Source organism: Lithobates pipiens, unplaced genomic scaffold (assembly GCF_037356315.1).
Source record: "Lithobates pipiens isolate NorthernLeopardFrog02 unplaced genomic scaffold, aLitPip1_a1.2 Scaffold_27, whole genome shotgun sequence".
NCBI classification, from domain to species: domain Eukaryota; kingdom Metazoa; phylum Chordata; class Amphibia; order Anura; family Ranidae; genus Lithobates; species Lithobates pipiens.
Genome location: NW_027507788.1, coordinates 33,941,677 through 33,961,560, shown reverse-complemented (window position 1 = coordinate 33,961,560; position 19,884 = coordinate 33,941,677). Strand labels below are relative to the sequence as shown.

Genomic DNA, 19,884 nt, shown 5'->3' with positions numbered 1-19,884 from the left:
CCATTTGTTAAAGAAGGCTGCTGTAATTTGCCACAATACTAGAATACCAGTTCTGGTTAAAATCAGCTGATAAATCCTTTGCATTCCAAATACCTGGAAACATATCTGGACGTGCTGATTTCTTTTTTTTTACGTTGTTTTTAGACCTGTCAACATGTACATCATTTCTGGTGTAGGATCAATGACGACCTTCTCAACCTTGGGACTTCTCAATATCTCACATCCAAAAATTGCCTATTAGGTTTCTTTGCTGATTTACCAATTTCTAAGCATGTCAAAACTTTACTAAGTATACTTTACAGTTGGAAGGGATCTTCTCCTCCTGCCTTTGGGGCTTGGTAAAAACATGGCAATCTTCCATTATTCAAAATTACTTATGATCTTTGCAAAAAAACTGCAGGTCTTTGATAAAAGATGATGATAAAATATGATGTAGATGGGTTTCAAAATCACGTATGCTTTTGAATGCTTACTTATGACCATTTTTTCAGTGTCCATTATAGGCCCTTCTATGTCTATAATATATAGCTGTAAAGAGATTTGAGAGGCTAGATTGTTGTATTGTTATTACTAGACATGTGCATTCGTTTTCGTCCGAATGCATTTTCGTCCGAATTTCAGCTATTTTCGTTTTCGTTTTGACAAACGATAACGAAAGCACAGAATCCGAAAAACGAAAGATCCGACATAAATAAATGCTTTATTTTGATTTTCATTGTTACAACAGTTCGATATAGAACAGGAGATTCGACATGACTCTGACAATAACAATCTGTCTATAGAACCTGTGGTCGAATGTGCCTAACCTTACCTCTATTAGTCCAAGATTACTGTATATAGAGAAAATATTCGACAGAGAAAAAAGATTTGACAGAGAGAAAAGATTCTGCAAGTTACTGTCCTAAAAAGTGTTTGGGGACCCGGGTCCTGCCCCAGGGGACATGTATCAATGCAAAAAAAAGTTTTAAAAACTGCAGTTTTTTCGGGAGCAGTGATTTTAATAATGATTAAAGTGAAACAATAAAAGTGTAATATTCCTTTAAATTTCGTAGGGGGGGGGGGGGGGTGTCTATAGTATGCCTGTTAAGGGGCGCATGTTTCTGGTGCTTAGAACTGTCCCTGCACAAAGTGTCATTTATGCAGGAAAAAAAGTCCTTTAAAATCACTCGCAGCTATTATGAATTGTCGGCTCCGTAATACAGAGAACACTCACTGAAAGTCATTGATAAAAAATAAATAAATAAATAAATAAAGCGTGGGGGTCCCCCAAATTCAATTACCAGGCCCTTCAGATCTGGTATGGATATTAAGGGGAACCCTGCCTCAAATTTAAGAAAAAAATTGACGTGGGGTTCCCCCTAAATATCCATAACCAGACCCTTCAGGTCTGGTATGGATATTAAGGGGAACCCCGCGTCAAATGTAAAAAAAATTGAGGTGGGGGTCCCCCTAAAAATCCATACCAGACCCTTTATCCGAGCACGCAACCTGGCAGGCCGCAGGAAAAGAGGGGGGGACGAGAGAGCGGCCCCCCTCCCTCCTGAACCGTACCAGGCCATATGCCCTCAACATTGGGAGGATGCTTTGGGGGTCTGTGACCCCTCAAAGCACCTTGTCCCCATGTTGATGAGGACAAGGGCCTCATCCCCACAACCCTGGCCGGTGGTTGTGGGGGTCTGTGGGCGGGGGGCTTATCAGAATCTGGAAGCCCCCTTTAACAAGGGGACCCCCAGATCCCGCCCCCCCTGTTTGAAATGGTAAGGGGGTACAAAAGTACCCATACCATTTCACAAAGAAAGTGTAAAAAATAGTTAAATAAGACAAACACACTTTTGAAAAATTCCTTTATTAAAAATAAAAAAAAATTAAAAAAAGATTCCAGCGGGGGTAATCCACTCTTGCTATCCAGCGACGGACGGTTATCCCTCCAGTGATGGCTCATCTCATCCAGCGCAGCGAATCCATCCTTCTTCTGTCTCCACGGAGGAGACACTTCAGGGATTCCGGCGGCCTGACGTTTCTTATATACGGAGGGCGGGGCCACCTGTCCCCTGACCCCGCCCCCTCTGACGCAAGGGGAAACCCGGGGTTCCCTGTGACGTATGGGTGACCCCGCACCCCTCTGATGTAACACAGGCAGGTTTCCGTTTTTTTTATTTTTTTTTATTTTTAATAAAGGAATTTTTCAAAAGTATGTTTGTCTTATTTAACTATTTTTTACACTTTCTTTGTGAAATGGTAGGGGTACTTTTGTACCCCCTTACCATTTCAAACAGGGGGGGCGGGATCTGGGGGTCCCCTTGTTAAAGGGGGCTTCCAGATTCTGATAAGCCCCCCGCAGACCCCCACAACCACCGGCCAGGGTTGTGGGGATGAGGCCCTTGTCCTCATCAACATGGGGACAAGGTGCTTTGAGGGGTCACAGACCCCCAAAGCATCCTCCCAATGTTGAGGGCATGTGGCCTGGTACGGTTCAGGAGGGAGGGGGGGGGCGCTCTCTCGTCCCCCCCTCTTTTCCTGTGGCCTGCCAGGTTGCGTGCTCGGATAAAGGGTCTGGTATGGATTTTTAGGGGGACCCCCATGTCAATTTTTTTAAAAATTTGACGCGGGGTTCCCCTTAATATCCATACCAGACCTGAAGGGTCTGGTTATGGATATTTAGGGGGAACCCCACATCAAATTTTTTCTTAAATTTGAGGCAGGGTTCCCCTTAATATCCATACCAGACCCGAAGGGCCTGGCAATTGAATTTGGGGGACCCCCACGGTTTTTTTTTATTTATTTATTTATTTTTTTATCAATGACTTTCAATGAGTGTTCTTTGTATTACGGAGCCGACAATTCATAATAGCTGCGAGTGATTTTAAAGGACTTTTTTTCCTGCATAAATGACACTTTGTGCAGGGACAGTTCTAAGCACCAGAAACATGCTCCCCTTCACAGGCATACTATAGACACCCCCCCCCCCCCCCCCCCTACGAAATTTAAAGGAATATTACAATTTTATTGTTTCACTTTAATCATTATTAAAATCACTGCTCCCGAAAAAACTGACGTTTTTAAAACTTTTTTTTTGCATTGATACATGTCCCTTGGGGCAGGACCCGGGTCCCCAAACACTTTTTAGGACAGTAACTTGCAAATTAGTCTTTAAAATTAGCACTTTAGATTTTGAACGTTGGAGTCCCATAGACTTTAATAGGGGTTCTAAAGTATGCTATATACTAGCTCCGTCAAATCTTCTTTATACATTCAACAGACACCATAAGCCTTCAAAGACAGATTCGACCGTAATTCATGTGGATTTTCAGATGAATGCAATTTTTGAACGAAAAACGAAATAAATAAAAAAGAATTTCGGGAGTAACTAAATAATTTAAGTTTTCGGACGAAAACGAAATTCCGAAACGAAATATTTTACTCTGCACATGTCTAGTTATTACCATATTTTTATATATATATATATATATATATATATATATATATATATACAGTGCCTTGCGAAAGTATTCGCCCCCTTGAACTTTTCAACCTTTTGCCACATTTCAGGCTTAAAACATAAAGATATAAAATTTTAATTTTTTGTGAAGAATCACCAACAAGTGGGACACAATTGTGAAGTGGAATGAAATCTATTGGATATTTTAAACTTTTTTAGCAAATAAAACACTGAAAAGTGGTGCGTGCTAAATTATTCAGCCCCTTTACTTTCAGTGCAGCAAACTCACTCCAGAAGTTCAGCGAGGATCTCTGAATGATCCAATGTTGTCCTAAATGACTGACGGTGATAAATAAAATCCACCTGTGTGTAATCAAGTCTCTGTATAAATGCACCTGCTCTGTGATAGTCTCAGGGTTCTGTTGAAAGCGCAGAGAGCATCATGAAGACCAAGGAACACACCAGGCAGGTCCGTAATACTGTTGTGGAGAAGTTTAAAGCCAGATTTGGATACAAAAAGATTTCCCAAGCTTTAAACATCCGAAGGAGCACTGTGCAAGCGATCATTTTGAAATGGAAGGAGTATCAGACCACTGCAAATCTACCAAGACCTGGCCGTCCCTCTAAACTTTCAGCTCAGACAAGGAGAAGACTGATCAGAGATGCAGCCAAGAGGCCCATGATCACTCTGGATGAACTGCAGAGAACTACAGCTGAGGTAGGAGAGGCTCTCCATAGGACAACAATCAGTCGTACACTGCACAAATCTGGCCTTTATGGAAGAGTGGCAAGAAGAAAGCCATTTCTCAAAGATATCCATAAAAAGTCTCGTCTAAAGTTTGCCACAAGCCACCTGGGAGACACACCAAACATGTGGAAGAAGGTGCTCTGGTCAGATGAAACCAAAATCAAACTTTTTGCCCACAATGCAAAACGATATGTTTGGCGTAAAAGCAACACAGCTCATCACCCTCAACACACCATCCCCACTGTCAAACATGGTGGTGGCAGCATCATGGTTTGGGCCTGCTTTTCTTCAGAAGGGACAGGGAAAATGGTTAAAATTGAGGGGAAGATGGATGCAGCCAAATACAGGACTGGATGAAAGCCTGTTGGTGTCTGCAAAAGACCTGAAACTGGGACGGAGATTTATCTTCCAACAAGACAATGATCCCAAACATACAGCAAAATCTCCTAAAGAATGGTTCACAAATAAACGTATCCAGGTGTTAGAATGGCCACGTCAAAGTCCAGACCTGAATCCAATTGAGAATCTGTGGAAAGAGCTGAAAACTGCTGTTCACAAACGCTCTCCATCCAACCTCACTGAGCTCGAGCTGTTTTGCAGGGAAGAATGGGCAAGAATTTCAGTCTCTCAATGTGCAAAACTGATAGAGACATACCCCAAGCGACTTGCAGCTGTAATCGCAGCAAAAGGTGGCTCTACAAAGTATTAACGCAAGGGGGCTGAATAATTTTGCACGCCCCACTTTTCATTTTTTTATTAGTTAAAAAAGTTTCAAAAATCCAATAGATTTCGTTCCACTTCACAATTGTGTCCCACTTGTTGGTGATTCTTCACAAAAAATAAAAATGTTATATCTTTATATTTGAAGCCTGAAATGTGGCAAAAGGTTGAAAAGTTCAAGGGGGGCGAATGCTTTCGCAAGGCACTGTATATGCGTTTATTCACAAAAAAATAACATAAATATATCTTGAAAAAAATCAAGAAACCAACTTGGACAGTCAACTGCTATATCTACACTGCTTGTTTTAAAAATACATATAATGGGGTATTAATGATTACAGATCTGTAGTAGTTGGTGTCTTTTATATCTAGCTGGAGATAGGCTTTAGGTACTTAGCTTTTATTACAGGAAACATTACCCATTTCCCCCCCTATTTTTTCAAATGTTTACAGGTTTCTATATCTCTGTTCTGTCTTGAGACAATAATTAATTCTACTATGACTTATGTCATATAAGGCCTTTAACAGAATTTATTAAAACAACTTCAATATGTTCTATTGTCTTCTGTTTCTCAGTGTAGAATGTGTATAGCGCTATACACTATATGGCCAAAAAGTTGAGGACCCCCCCCCCCCTATTTTATTGAGTTTCCAGTGAAGGGTACTGTAAGTGCTAAAGCATACAAACCGTCCCCATTTTGAGTCCTTATATGCAAGTTATTGGCCATAAAAAGGTTTAGGGGGTCCGGGTACTGCCCTGGGGGACATGTATCAATGCAAATTAAAAAAAATTTTTTTTTTAATGATGCTTAACCACCTTAATACAGGGCACTAATACCCTCTTCCTGCCCAGGACATTTTTCAGCTTTCAACGCTGTCACATTTTGAATGACAATTGCGCGGTCATGCTACACTGTAACCCTGTGAAGTGGTTATCATTTTATTCACACAAATAGAGCTTTCTTTTGGTGGTATTTAATCACTGCTGGGGTTTTAATTTTTTTCCCCTAAAAAAAGACCAAATATTTTGAAAAAAATAATTTTTATTAGTTTCTGTCAGTAAATTTTGTGAATAAGTAATTTTTCTCCTTCACTGATGGGCGCTGATTAGGCAGCACTGATGGGCACTGATGAAGCAGCACCTATGGGCACTGATGAGATGGCACAAATATGCCACACTTATGGGCACTGATGAGGCGGCACTAATGAGGCACGAATATGCCGCACTTATGGGCACTGTTAGGTGGCACTGATGAGCACCGATAGGCAGTACTGATGGGCGGCACTGACTGACATCACTAATGGCAACCGAATGCTGGCACTTGTGGGCACTGATTGCTAGCACTTGTGGGCACTGAAAGGAACTGATTGCTGGCAGTGGTGGCACTTAATTGTAATCAGGGCACTGATGATCAGTGCCCTGATTACATGCCTAGCTGTACCCTGGGTGAGGAGTGCTGATTACCGGCGTCTCAGTGTTTACATGTGACCGGCTGTGATTGGACACAGCCGATCACATGGTTAAAGAGCCACAGCTCTTTACACAGATTGGGGTCGCGCCATGTCCTAGCAATACGGTGCGGCCCGTGATTGCCACGCTGCACGCCCCCGGGGGGCACGCGAGAATGGTAGTTCTGGGAGGCCATCATATGACGTCCACCCAGAATGAGAGGCGTACCACCCAGCCGTCATTTGACGGTAGGCGGGCGGTAAGTGGATAAAGTGCAACAACTAACATTTATAAAGAAAATAAAATGACATTTAAAATGGTGGCAATACTGTACCAGGTTATGTTAAAAAAAAGGCACCAGGGTCCCCCCCACCCGTCCCCCTCCACCCACAATCAATACCAGGCAGTTCAGATCTGGTATGGATTTTAAGGGGAACCCCATGCCATTTTTCTTTAAAAACAGCTTGGCACTCCCAAAATCCATACCAGACCCCTATCTGCAGCCAGGCGGGCCAGGAAAAGGGGAGGAGTGAGCATAGCCACCCTTGGTTTGACTATGTCAGCTGTACAGCTTCATTTTCTAGGGGTGGCAGGAATACTATAGCATGAAGACATAGACAATGGGTGGGGCTTTAAAGGCATCAGATTAAGTTCACAAGTAAAATACATAAAGTTTATTATACAAAGATTACAAAGGACAACACAGTTCCATTACAAGAAACTCAAATATAAAACAATATCATGACTGTCTTATGAATACCCATCAATCCACTGAAGGGGACCCATAAAGGTCACAAAAAAACACAAATAGAACACCAACACGTTTCAACTCCAGTCATCTTCCTCAGGGGGTTGATGAAATGGGAAGTCTCTACAAAAGAACATTATAATAGCCAAAAAAAATACAAAAAAATGTATAAAAAGAGTTACAATATTATAATATAACATGTTGCATATCATATCAAAAGACACTCACAATTTTGGACAGGAGGCATGTTATTTGGATCCCCAGGTGAAAAAAGAAAGAGCCTGAAACAAATCTAACTAATATATTACATTTTTGTTTTTGGGTTTAAATGCACTTTAAGGTGCTTGTTCGTAATCACTATTATCATATTGTGTGTTTGTGTGCGTGTAAAGGAGGATGATATTCATATATATCGTCACTATCGCCAATCTAAATACCGATAAGCTGAAATATTTTAGCTGAAATATTTTATTATTGTTCTGGGTTTACGTACACTTTATCAAAGAAAGTGTGCTACCTTTTCAGATAAAGTTTAACCAATACTCTGCTATGACTAAAAGATCAGCTCTCATTAATTGCTTTCTTCTGTTTTTTTTACTGATTCATCTCTTTTCTTTGGTATATTCGGGTAGTGCACCTCAACCCTATGTATTGCGGACCTATACCAGTCCTTATAGAATAGCAGACTGTACCTCACTCAACCCTATGTACTATAGCACCCTACACCAGGTTATTACCAGTCCTTATAAGGACCTTTGTGGAACAATTAGGTTGTGTGTGAGTGATTAGCAGACTGTACGTCAGTCCCTCCCTATACCGATGAAGGACTGCTGCAGTATAGGGCAGCGGTCAGCAGTAGTGCACCTCAACCCTATGTATTGTGGACCTATACCAGTCCATATAGAATAGCAGACTGTACCTCACTCAACCATATGTACTATAGCACCCTACACCAGGTTATTGCCAGTCCTTATAAGGACCTTTGTGGAACAATTAGGTTGTGTGTGACTGATTAGCAGACTGTACGTCAGTCCCTATACCGATGAAGGACTGCTGCAGTATAGAGCAGCGGTCAGCAGTAGTGCACCTCAACCCTATGTATTGTGGACCTATACCAGTCCTTATAGAATAGCAGACTGTACCTCACTCTACCCTATGTACTATAGCATCCTACACCAGGTTATTACCAGTCCTTATAAGGACCTTTGTGGAACAATTAGGTTGTGTGTGAGTGATTAGCAGACTGTACGTCAGTCCCTATACCGATGAAGGACTGCTGCAGTATAGGGCAGCGGTCAGCAGTAGTGCACCTCAACCCTATGTATTGTGGACCTATACCAGTCCTTATAGAATAGCAGACTGTACCTCACTCAACCATATGTGCTATAGCACCCTACACCAGGTTATTACCAGTCCTTATAAGGACCTTTGTGGAACAATTAGGTTGTGTGTGACTGATTAGCAGACTGCAGCAGAAGGGCAGCAGTCAAGTATAATATTCTTTCTATATTTGGAAGAAAGAATATTATACGTGTACAAGCCTATTACCATACCACTGAAAAGAACCTTTGTGGACCTAATATAGTAACAGCTACTGATTAAACTGACCCTCACTGCCTCACACACAGCTTCCTGCTTGTCCCTATATAAACTGACAAAACAGAGGCTACTGGAACAATAACTGGAATAGCACTTTTGTGGACCTGATAGTAACAGCTAATGACTAAACTGACTGTCCCTGCAGCACACACCGTCCTGTCCCTTTCTCTAAACTGACAAAAGACACCCAGGCTGCTGCAACAATCACTAGCACAGCACTGCCTATCCTGAACTACACCTAACACCTATACCAGTCCTGAAAAGAACTTTTGTGTACCAAATAGCAATCTCTCCCTGCTCCACACAGCAACCTCTCCCTATAGTGACAGAAGAAAGAATGTAAAATGGCCGCCGGATCGGGTGTATTTATAAGTTAGGGGGGATGTCCAAGTGTCCATGTGCTGTAATGTCTCAATTGGCTGTCCTGTACCTCATGATGGATGTGTCATCATAGGTCAAAGTTCTTTTACACAGTAAACACGGAAGTCCGCCAAGCGAACGGCGGCAATAGTCCGCCGAACGGGCGGACCGCGAACAGCCGAAATTCGCCACGAAACGACCGCCGGGCGAACCGTTCGGCCATCACTACTGCTGTACAATGATCAGAAACCAATCAGCAGAGCTGCGAATCATGTGCTCACTATGACAGCCAATCATAGTGATGACGTGACTTTGTGTGCAAACAAGCTGGCTTTTGATATACAAAAAATATATATATATATATATATATATATATATATATACACAAAAAGCGCAGCTAAGATGACAGTAAAGCATCGCTAAAACTAGCGGCGCTTTACCGGTAATGCACTCATGTCGCAGTGTTAAAGTAGCCTTATTGTCCTTGATTTATTTTCAGTACTAGCACTTTACCATTTTAACGTTTAGGAGGTTATATTAGATAACTGCCAGCCCCAGCTGGTTTGTTAGCAAAGCCATGTGATATGATTGGCTGTAGGGATGGGCCAAACAACCCCCCCTAACCCCCACAAGGTTCGATTCGCACCAGAACACCTCGAAAAGACGAAGTTCTAGCAAACATGCAAGCCCTATTAAAGTCTATGGGACACGAACATAAAAAATCAAAAGTCCCCGTTTTAAAGGCTTATATGCAAGTTATTGCCATAAAAAGTGTACGGGGACCTGTGTTCTACCCCAGGGGACATGTACCAATGCAACAAAAAAAACTTTTTAAAACTATTGTTTTTTCAGGAGCAATGATTTTAATAATACTTAAAGTGAAACAATAAACATTAAATATTCCTTTAAATATCATGCCTGGGGTGTTCCCTTAGGCCGCGTACACACGGGCGGACTATCCGTCCAACTAAGTCCGTCAGACAATCCGACAGACAGTCCGTCCTTCTTTTGAATGAACGGACTTGACCACACACGATGAACAGACAGCCCGCTGAAAGCTTGCACGATGACGTGTACAGCACGTACGACGGGACTAGAAATACGACGTCCAATACACTACAATGCAACCTTCGGCCGTGTAAATCCTTTCTGAGCATGCGCCATACTTAGTCCGTCCAACTTGCCTACTCACGAGCGGACTGTCCGCTGAAACCAAGTTTGGACGGACAATATTACGGAAATTCCGAAAGACTTAGTCCGCCAGACTGTCCGCTGAAAAAGTCCGCTGAAGCCCACACACGAGTGGACTGTCCGCTGAAACACGTTTCAGCGGACCAAGTCCGTCAGACAGTCCGCCCGTGTGTACGCGGCCTTAGTCTGCCTGTAAAGTGGCACATCTGTGCGATGTATAGAACATGCTGCAGCAATAATGACATTTCCAAAGGAAAAAGTGTAACTTAAACTTGCTCACGGCTGTAATGGATTGCCTACTGCAGGCAATATAGATGAAAAATCAAGGGATCAATCCATCAATCAAAAAATGGAGGGAGTCCCCTCCAGTTCATACCAGGCCCGGTATGGATATTAAGGGGAACTCCATGCCAAAATATACATTTCTGTTTAAATTTTTTATTAGCAACAATCAATAAACATCAACTGATAATCTCAGTAAGACAGTAGGTAATGAAACTTACACAGCGTCATTGTTGTAGAGCAATACAGTAAAAAATAAACGTTTGGTAGATGCGATGGTGCAAGATCTAAGTAGTAGGAACGTTCCTCAGTAACTGAGGACTAGGCACTGGTAGGATTTGTGAAATCAGTAATTAACTTTACCAGTAGTGAGTGTTAACCTTTAAAATCTATACTTTTGATTTATTAATCACAAGATATGATATGGGTTAAATGAGAATTCTAAAGACAATGAGGAAAAGCTTTAATATAATAACATTTATTAAAAGTAGTTGAAAGTCTAGCTAACACACAAATCTCTATCTATGGTCTTACATCAAGGAAGAAAATACTAGGTTGAAATATAATATTTACATGCAGGAATACAAAGCATATTCTCTAAGACAGTGATCTACAAGCATATTTAGTTACAAGCAACACCTTAACCATAATTACCCATCCTTACAAACGTTCCACTCTTGAGGACTGGTTTCCCAAAAAGAGCCCTGTTACCTCCCCTTTGCTCTGAGTATATGCCTTCATGCTGATGCCCCATAGGCTGCCTTAACTTGATCATGATTGGAGGGCTTACTACAAAAGTCAGCCCCCTTTCATGCAAATCCTTGTGACTATTCTTAAACAGAAGATTTAATTGGATTTCCCCAGGAACTTATTATGGTTGGGCTCTCTTCATTGTCTACCCCAGCATGGGGTCCTTTGAAGTAAGTAGGTGTAGAGCAATGGGAGTGGCTCTCCATTGTTGATATATACAAGTCTCGGCCCCGCATTGTCTGCTCTTAACAAGCACCTGGGGGAAGGCATTATACCTGGCTTTCATAGATGCAAGCCAAATGAGATCTATTTCTAAATACAATATTTTACAGATATTAATGGAGATTTCACATAAACTCATAAGGCAACATGAGATTATGAGTAAGTAGTAGTAGTTGGAGAAAAGGGAAAAGATCAGCTGAAGGAAAGCAAGAAGAATGAAGGTAGCAAGAGTAAGTTAGGAGAGGGTGGTCGGGTGGGGATCGCATGGGTCACCAGTACTTTGTGGCGAAGGCCTAGGACAGCTATTCTCAACCAGGTTTCCATGGAACCCTGGGGTTCCTCCAGAGGTTGCTGGGGGTTCCTTGAGCTGTGGCTGATGAACCACCTTTTTGACAGTGCCGACAGAGTTCAAGGTTCAGCATCACTTAGCAAAGCCAGCATCATGACACCAAATATCTTTTCAGCTGTCTTTAAGGGTGGCATTCTGAGTACCACTATGTGGGACATTCCTCCTATTGGTCACCAGTATAAGGGGCATTGTTCCCATTGACCCCTGATAAACTGGGTTTAGTAAGGGTTCCTCGAGAAATTATTTTTAGGGTTCCTCTAGGGTTAAAAGATTGAGAAAGGCTGGCCTAGGATATCAGAAGGGGACCCAGGGCTCTAGTAAATGTTTGTCATTGTCTGGGGGAAGACAATTCTCCCCCCTGGGGCGCCAAATTTTAACGTGTTGGGGAATTCTGTGATATATATATATATACTCTACACTGACTGCACTATATACTCTGAACTGTATTATATATACTACACGGACTGCACTATATACTCATATATACATACAGGTCAGGTGCATTCTTTGGCCAATCAGCAGCTGTCAATGCACTGCAATCTCAGGGCACTCTGTGGCGGGCAAACTTGCTGTGAGTGCCCCGTATGTTTGTTTGTTCTATGAACAAATGAACATCTGACGTGCGACTCGAACATCTAGGCCATCCCTAATTGGCTGTCATAGTGAGCACATGATCAGCAGCTCTGCTGATTGATTTCTGATCACCGTACAGCAGCCAAAAACAAAGTCAGCTTTGGTCACAGGACATTTATTAACATATCCTTAGCACGAAACATTGTACAAAGAAACATAATATACAGATTGCTAGTGGGAAGCTGTAAATGGTATCCAAGTGAACCCGAATGGTTACATGTTTATCAACCTCCAGGGTGTGGTTGCAGAAAGCTCTTTGGTTTTAACTGGAAATGTATTTTTTATAAAGTAATCTGTAAACCTGTAAAAAAACTAATAAAACAAAAAAAAAATGACCAAGACCAAATATACCAACAAAAAAAAGATTAAATCAGTAAAAAAGCTGAAGAAAGCAACTAATCTGAGCTAATCTTTTAGTCATAGCAGAGTATTGGTTAAACTGTATATATGTATATAAACCCAGAAACAAAAATAAAATATTTCAGCTTTTCGTTCTTTAGATTTTGTGCCGATATAAATGAAATCATCTTCTTTCCCACGCACACAAATGCACAACATGATAGTTGTGTTTACAAACAAGCACCTTAAAGGGCATCTAAAATACAAAAATGTAATATATTGCAGCTTACCATTCCTTAGATGGTGTGGCTGCAATTGATTTTTTTCAAATTTATTCCCTTTATTTTCACCTGGGGATCCAAATAACATGCCTCCTGTTCAACACTGATGAGATATGCAACATGTTATATTATATTGTTGTAACTCTTTTTACAAACACTTTTTTGTATTTTTTGGTTATTATATTGTTCTTTTGTAGAAATGACCAATTTCATCAACCCCCTGAGGAAGATGACTGGAGTTAAAACGCGCTGGGGTTCTATTCATGTTATAGTGGCTTTAATGGATCCCCTTTAGTTGATTCATGGGCATTCATATAACAATTACGTGATATTGATTTTATTTTTGTTTTGCTTGTAATGGAACCATGTGGTCCTTTTTAATCTTTGTATAATAAATGTTATGTATTTTACATGTGAACTTTTTTCTGGTGCTGTTTAAGCCCCACCCATTATGTAGGTCTTCATGCTATAGTATCCTTGGCAACCCTAGAAAATAAAGCTGTACAGCTGACATAGTTAGGACAGGAAGTGCGTGAGGCCTACAGAAGAACTCCCTTTCTCCTTATCTCCATAATGTCGGTGGTGTTATCTATGGTTTACAGTAGACAATTCAGGTAGGACCAATAATGCTTGGGATAACAATACAGAGTGCATAGGACAGTACCGGGTTCCTGGCAGAATAAAGAGGGCCCTTTAGGCCAAGGGTGGCTATGCTCACTCCTTTGCTGTATCTATGGAGGAGAAGCATTGTTACACTTGGGCAGGAAGTTTGTGAGGCCTACAGAAAAACTCCCTTTCTCATTATCTCCATAATGTAGGTGGTGTCAACTACGGTTCACAGTAGACAATTCATGTAGGGCCAATAATGCTTGGGATAACAATACAGAGTGCATAGGGCAGCACCGGGTTCCTGGCAGAATAAAGAGGGCCCATATGGAGCAGATATAACAAAACTCTTTAACCACTTCAGCCCCGGAAGGATTTACACCCTCCCTGACCAGAGCACTTTTTGCAATTTGGCACTGCGTCGCTTTAACTGACAATTGTGCAGACGCGGCTCCCAAACAAATTGACGTCCTTTTTTTCCCACAAATAGAGCTTTCTTTTGGTGGTATTTGATCACCTCTTGTCTAGGGTGCTACAGTACATAGGGTTGAGTGAGGTACAGTCTGCTATTCTATAAGGACTGGTATCGGTCCACAATACATAGGGTTGAGGTGCACTACTGCTGACCGCTGCCCTATACTGCAGCAGTCCTTCATCGGTATAGGGACTGAGAGTTTTGTCACAGGGTCATTTAAAAAATGACAGGCAGAGGAAGAGGCAGGCCCTTCCGCAGGGGTGGTAGGGGTAGGGCAGGAGCAACAGGCTTGAGCCAAAGTGGGAAGTTGCAGAAGGTGCGTTCAATTACTTTAAAGGACGCACCAGACTTGGTTGAATGGCTCGCTCAGCCTTACTCTTCTGCACCCTCCTCATCCTCTCGATCTGCACCCTCTTCTTCACTCTCTGCTATGTGCACCCCCAAAGACACTACCACCAACAACACCACCACCACCACATACCTTCCGCTTGAGTCACAGGAATTATTTTCCGATCCATATCAAGAGGACATTTCTGATGCGCAGCCACTCTTGGTATTGGATCAGGAAGAGGAGGTAGCAACAACTGCTACTCAGCAGTCTGACGACAGTACCCAGATCAGCCCAAGGAGGAGGTTGGTCCCCGGTGTTGCTGCCTACTCCGAGATCTCTACTTATAGCGGTGGGGAAGGTGACGTTGATGATGACGTGTCTAGTGATGTCACGTGGGTGCCCACAAGAGAGGAAGAGGAGGGGAGTTCAGAGGGAGATATGGACCAGCAGATGGGGAGGAGAAGCAGGAATAACTTACATTGCACAGGAGGGACAAAGCAGACTGCAAATGTATCAGGAGCGAGTCATCGACCATGTACGGTCACATGTCGCGCTCCCAGGACACCGGCACATGGCTCCGCAGTGTGGGCTTTTTTTAACGTGTCCGCTGCTGACAATAGCGTTGCCATCTGCAATCTTTGCAGTCAACGCATTAGTCGCGGTAAGCCCAACACTCACCTAGGGACGACCGCCTTAAGAAGGCACATGGGCAGCCATCACCGAGCCGAGTGGGAGCAATGGAACACACAAAGCCACACTGCAGGCTCTCAACGTCCAGCCTCGTCTTGTACTTCTCCTTCTCCTCTCTCCTCACAATTGTCCTCCACTCCACCTTCCATCACGCCAAGCTCACGTTTTTCGCCAAAAAGGCAGGCTTCCGTGGGTCTAATGTTCCAGCGTAAAAAAATGATGACGCCGGATAACCCTCTTGCCCAACGATTGACAGCTGGCTTGTCAGAACTCATAGCCCGCCAACTACTGCCATATAAACTGGTGGACTCGGAGGCCTTTCACAAATTTGTGGCCATTGGAACCCCACAATGGAAGGTCCCGGGAAGGAAGTATTTCTCTAAGAAGGGCATCCCTGAGCTATATGGCCATGTTCGGCGGCAAGTGAATGTATCTCTGGCACACAGTGTCGGTGCCAAGATACATCTGACCACAGACACGTGGTCTAGCAAACACGGGCAGGGAAGGTATATCACTTTTACTGCCCACTGGGTGAACCTTCTGACGGCCGTCAAGCATGTAACCCGTGGCACCCGTGTAGATTTGGATTTACTGCCACGGATTGCATGCAGGCCTGACTCTTCTTCTCCTCCTCCTCCTACTCCATCCTCCTCCCTCTCCTCCTCAGCTGACTCCTCCTTTTCCGCTGCTAGCGTCTCTTCCGCTGCGCCGCCCAAGCTCCCCAGATCCTATTTGACATGCCAGGTGAGACGTTGCCATGCCGTGCTGCGTCTGTTGTGCCTGGAAGCCAAGAGCCACACTGGCCTGGCACTCCTTTCAGCTTTGCGTTCACAGGCAGATCTGTGGCTAACACCGCTCAATTTGACAGTTGGTAAAGTGGTGTGTGACAACGGTGCTAATCTGCTTAGCGCATTGAAACAGGGCAAAATCACGCACGTGCCATGCATGGCACACGTCTTAAACTTGGTCGTGCAGCGATTCGTTGTCAAATACCCTGGGGTCCGGGACATCTTGCGGCAGGCAAGGAAAATCTCAGCCCATTTCAGAAGATCTTACACGGCCATGGCTCGCCTTGCTGACATTCAGCAGTGACACAATCTGCTGGTCAGACGTCTTATTTGCGATTTCCCGACGCGATGGAACTCAACCTTCTATATGCTTGATAGGCTGCTCCAGCAGAAACGTGCATTTAACGTCTACCTGTATGAACTCTGCGGCAGAACCGGTTCTGGGGAGCTGGGTTTTTTTTCACCTCGCCAGTGGCTGCTCATGCGCGACGCATGCAGACTTCTGCGGCCATTTGAGGAGATCACCAAACTGGTCAGTCGCAGCCATGGCGCCATCAGTGACATGGTACCTTATGCCTTCTTTATGGAGCGTGCATTGCGTTGTGTCATTGATCAAGCTGTGGAGGAGCAGGAGCGGGAAGATGAGGAAGTCGTAATGCTGAATGAATTCCCAGGGGGGGCTACTCTATCTGAGACAAGTCAACAGCAGGAGTCTGAAGAGGAGTCAGAGGAGGATGGTGCCGGGGCGGATGAGGAGGAGCAAGAAGAGCATGCTTTAAACCTTTCTGGGATCCCTGCTGTGCGTGGATGTGGAGAGGAGAATGAAGAGGACAACATTATCCTGGATGATGAGCAGGAGTCAGGCCACCACACCGCTTCCACTTTAGTGCAAATGGGGGCCTTCATGCTCCAGTGTTTTAATAGGGACCCCCGTATAAACAGCATAAGGGTCAAGGACCAGTACTGGATGGCAACGTACTTAGACCCCCGGTACAAACACAAAATGGCGGAAATGTTACTGCCGTCGCAGAGGGCTGTCAGAATGCAGCACTTCCAGGCCTTGCTTCGAGAAATGCTGCATTCTGCTTTTGCGTGCGCTGGCAGAGGAGCAATTCCCACTCCCAGAGAAGGAGTTGCGGGTACCAATCCAACAGCGCCTGCCAGAAGAGGCCGGTTTGAAGATGTGTTGGTGACTTCGGATATGAGGTCATTCTTTCAGCCGACCCATCGACAGGTATCATCCGGATCCAGCATCAGGGAATGCCTAGACCGCCAAGTGTCTGACTACATCGGGTTAACGGCCGATGTGGACACTCTGAGGAGTGATGAACCCCTGGACTACTGGGTGGGCAGGCTTGACCTCTGGCCAGAGCTTGCCCAATTTGCAATGGAACTGTTGGCTTGCCCCTCATCCAGTGTCCTGTCCGAAAGGACGTTCAGCGCAGCAGGGGGGATCGTGACCGATAAGCGTACTCGCCTAGCTCACGATAGTGTTAACTACCTCAAATTTCTAAAAATGAATGAGGCATGGATCTCGGAGGAATTCAATAGTGATGGACGAACTTCCGACGGGACGTTTCGCGAACGCGAAACGCGAACGGACACAAACGTTCGCGAAAACGACCGTTCGCCGCGGGCTCCATTGACTTCAATGGGAGGCGAATTTCGCAAACCTTTAGGTCGAATTTGCGGCCACGGGGTAATTATTAGGGGGTAGCACGTAGTCCCACCACCTGGACAATAGCATAATACATGTATGAGGTGAATTTGGGATCGATAACTACAAGCATTTTTTTTTTATTTGGGAAATTGTTCTGACAATTCAGGACTATGGAGCTAATGAAGGCAATGGAGGAGAGGGAAGGTCAGGGACCAGGGTAGGCAAACAAGAGGGTGCAGGAGATACAGAGCACTGACAGCAGCACCGTAATACAGAGCACTGACATCAGCACCGTGACATACAGCGCTGACAGCAGCTCCGTGACATACAGCGCTGACAGCAGCTCCGTGACATACAGCGCTGACAGCAGCTCCGTGACATACAGCGCTGACAGCAGCTCCGTGACATACAGCGCTGACAGCAGCTCCGTGACATACAGCGCTGACAGCAGCACCGTGACATACAGCGCTGACAGCAGCTCCGTGACATACAGCGCTGACAGCAGCTCCGTGACATACAGCGCTGACAGCAGCTCCGTGACATACAGCACTGACAGCAGCTCCGTGACATACAGCGCTGACAGCAGCTCCGTGACATACAGCGCTGACAGCAGCACCGTGACATACAGCGCTGACAGCAGCTCCGTGACATACAGCGCTGACAGCAGCTCCGTGACATACAGCGCTGACAGCAGCTCCGTGACATACAGCGCTGACAGCAGCTCCGTGACATACAGCGCTGACAGCAGCTCCGTGACATACAGCGCTGACAGCAGCTCCGTGACATACAGCGCTGACAGCAGCTCCGTGACATACAGCGCTGACAGCAGCTCCGTGACATACAGCGCTGACAGCAGCTCCGTGACATACAGCGCTGACAGCAGCACCGTAAGCAGCCCCAGGAGGAAGTCAGCACAGCACAGGGATGGTGTGATCCCCTCATAATAAGAACCCCCAGGAGGAAGTCAGCACAGCACAGGGATGGTGGGAGCCCCTCATAATAAGAACACCCAGGAGGAAGTCAGCACAGCACAGGGATGGTGGGAACCCCTCATAATAAGCAGCCCCAGTAGAAATATGACACCGCTCAACCTCTTCAAAGAGGAGGGTAGGGGCATATAGTACGGTGTGCTTTTTTGGGTCAGGGAAGTGAGCCAAATGAATTAAGAAGGTCTGTGTGCTTGATTCCAAAAATTGTTTATAGACATATACATGGTCTACTGATCACATGTGTTGAATTCCTCCGAGATCCATGCCTCATTCATTTTTAGAAATGTGAGGTAGTTAACACTGTGGTGAGCTAGGCGAGTACGCTTATCGGTCACAATCCCCCCTGCTGCGCTGAACGTCCTTTCGGACAGGACACTGGATGAGGGGCAAGCCAACAGTTCGATTGCAAATTGGGCAAGCTCTGGCCAGAGGTCAAGCCTGCCCACCCAGTAGTCTAGGGGTTCATCACTCCTCAGAGCGTCCACATCGGCCGTTAACCCAATGTAGTCGGACACCTGACGGTCTAGGCGTTCCCTGATGCTGGATCCGGATGACACCTGTCGATGGGTCGGCTGAAAGAATGACCTCATATCCGAAGTCACCAACACATCTTCAAACCGGCCTCTTCTTGCAGGCGCTGTTGGATTGGTACCCGCAAATCCTTCTCTGGGAGTGGGAATTGCTCCTCTGCCAGCGCACGCAAAAGCAGAATGCAGCATTTCTCGAAGCAAGGCCTGGAAGTGCTGCATTCTGACAGCCCTCTGCGACGGCGGTAACATTTCCGCCATTTTGTGTTTGTACCGGGGGTCTAAGTACGTTGCCACCCAGTACTGGTCCTTGACCCTCATGCTTTTTATACGGGGGTCCCTATTAAAACACTGGAGCATGAAGGCCCCCATTTGCACTAAAGTGGAAGCGGTGTGGTGGCCTGGCTCCTGCTCATCATCCAGGATAATGTCGTCCTCTTCATTCTCCTCTCCCCATCCTCGCACAACAGGGATCCCAGAAAGGTTTAAAGCATGCTCTTCTTGCTCCTGCTCATCCGCCCCGGCACCATCCTCCTCTGACTCCTCATCAGACTCCTGTTGTTGACTTGTCTCAGATAGAGTAGCCCCCCCTGGGAATTCATCCAGCATTGCGACTTCCTCATCTTCCCGCTCCTGCTCCTCCACAGCCTGATCAATGACACGACGCAATGCACGCTCCAGAAAGAAGGCATAAGGTACCATGTCAC

At 44.8% G+C, this 19,884-nt stretch overlaps 1 protein-coding gene across 1 annotated transcript in view; it reads left to right on the top strand.

Moving 5' to 3' along the window:
• Positions 1-19,884, top strand: part of LOC143933753 (chemerin-like receptor 1) — a 445,780-nt gene that overhangs the window by 165,761 nt on the left and 260,135 nt on the right. The window lies entirely within an intron of this gene.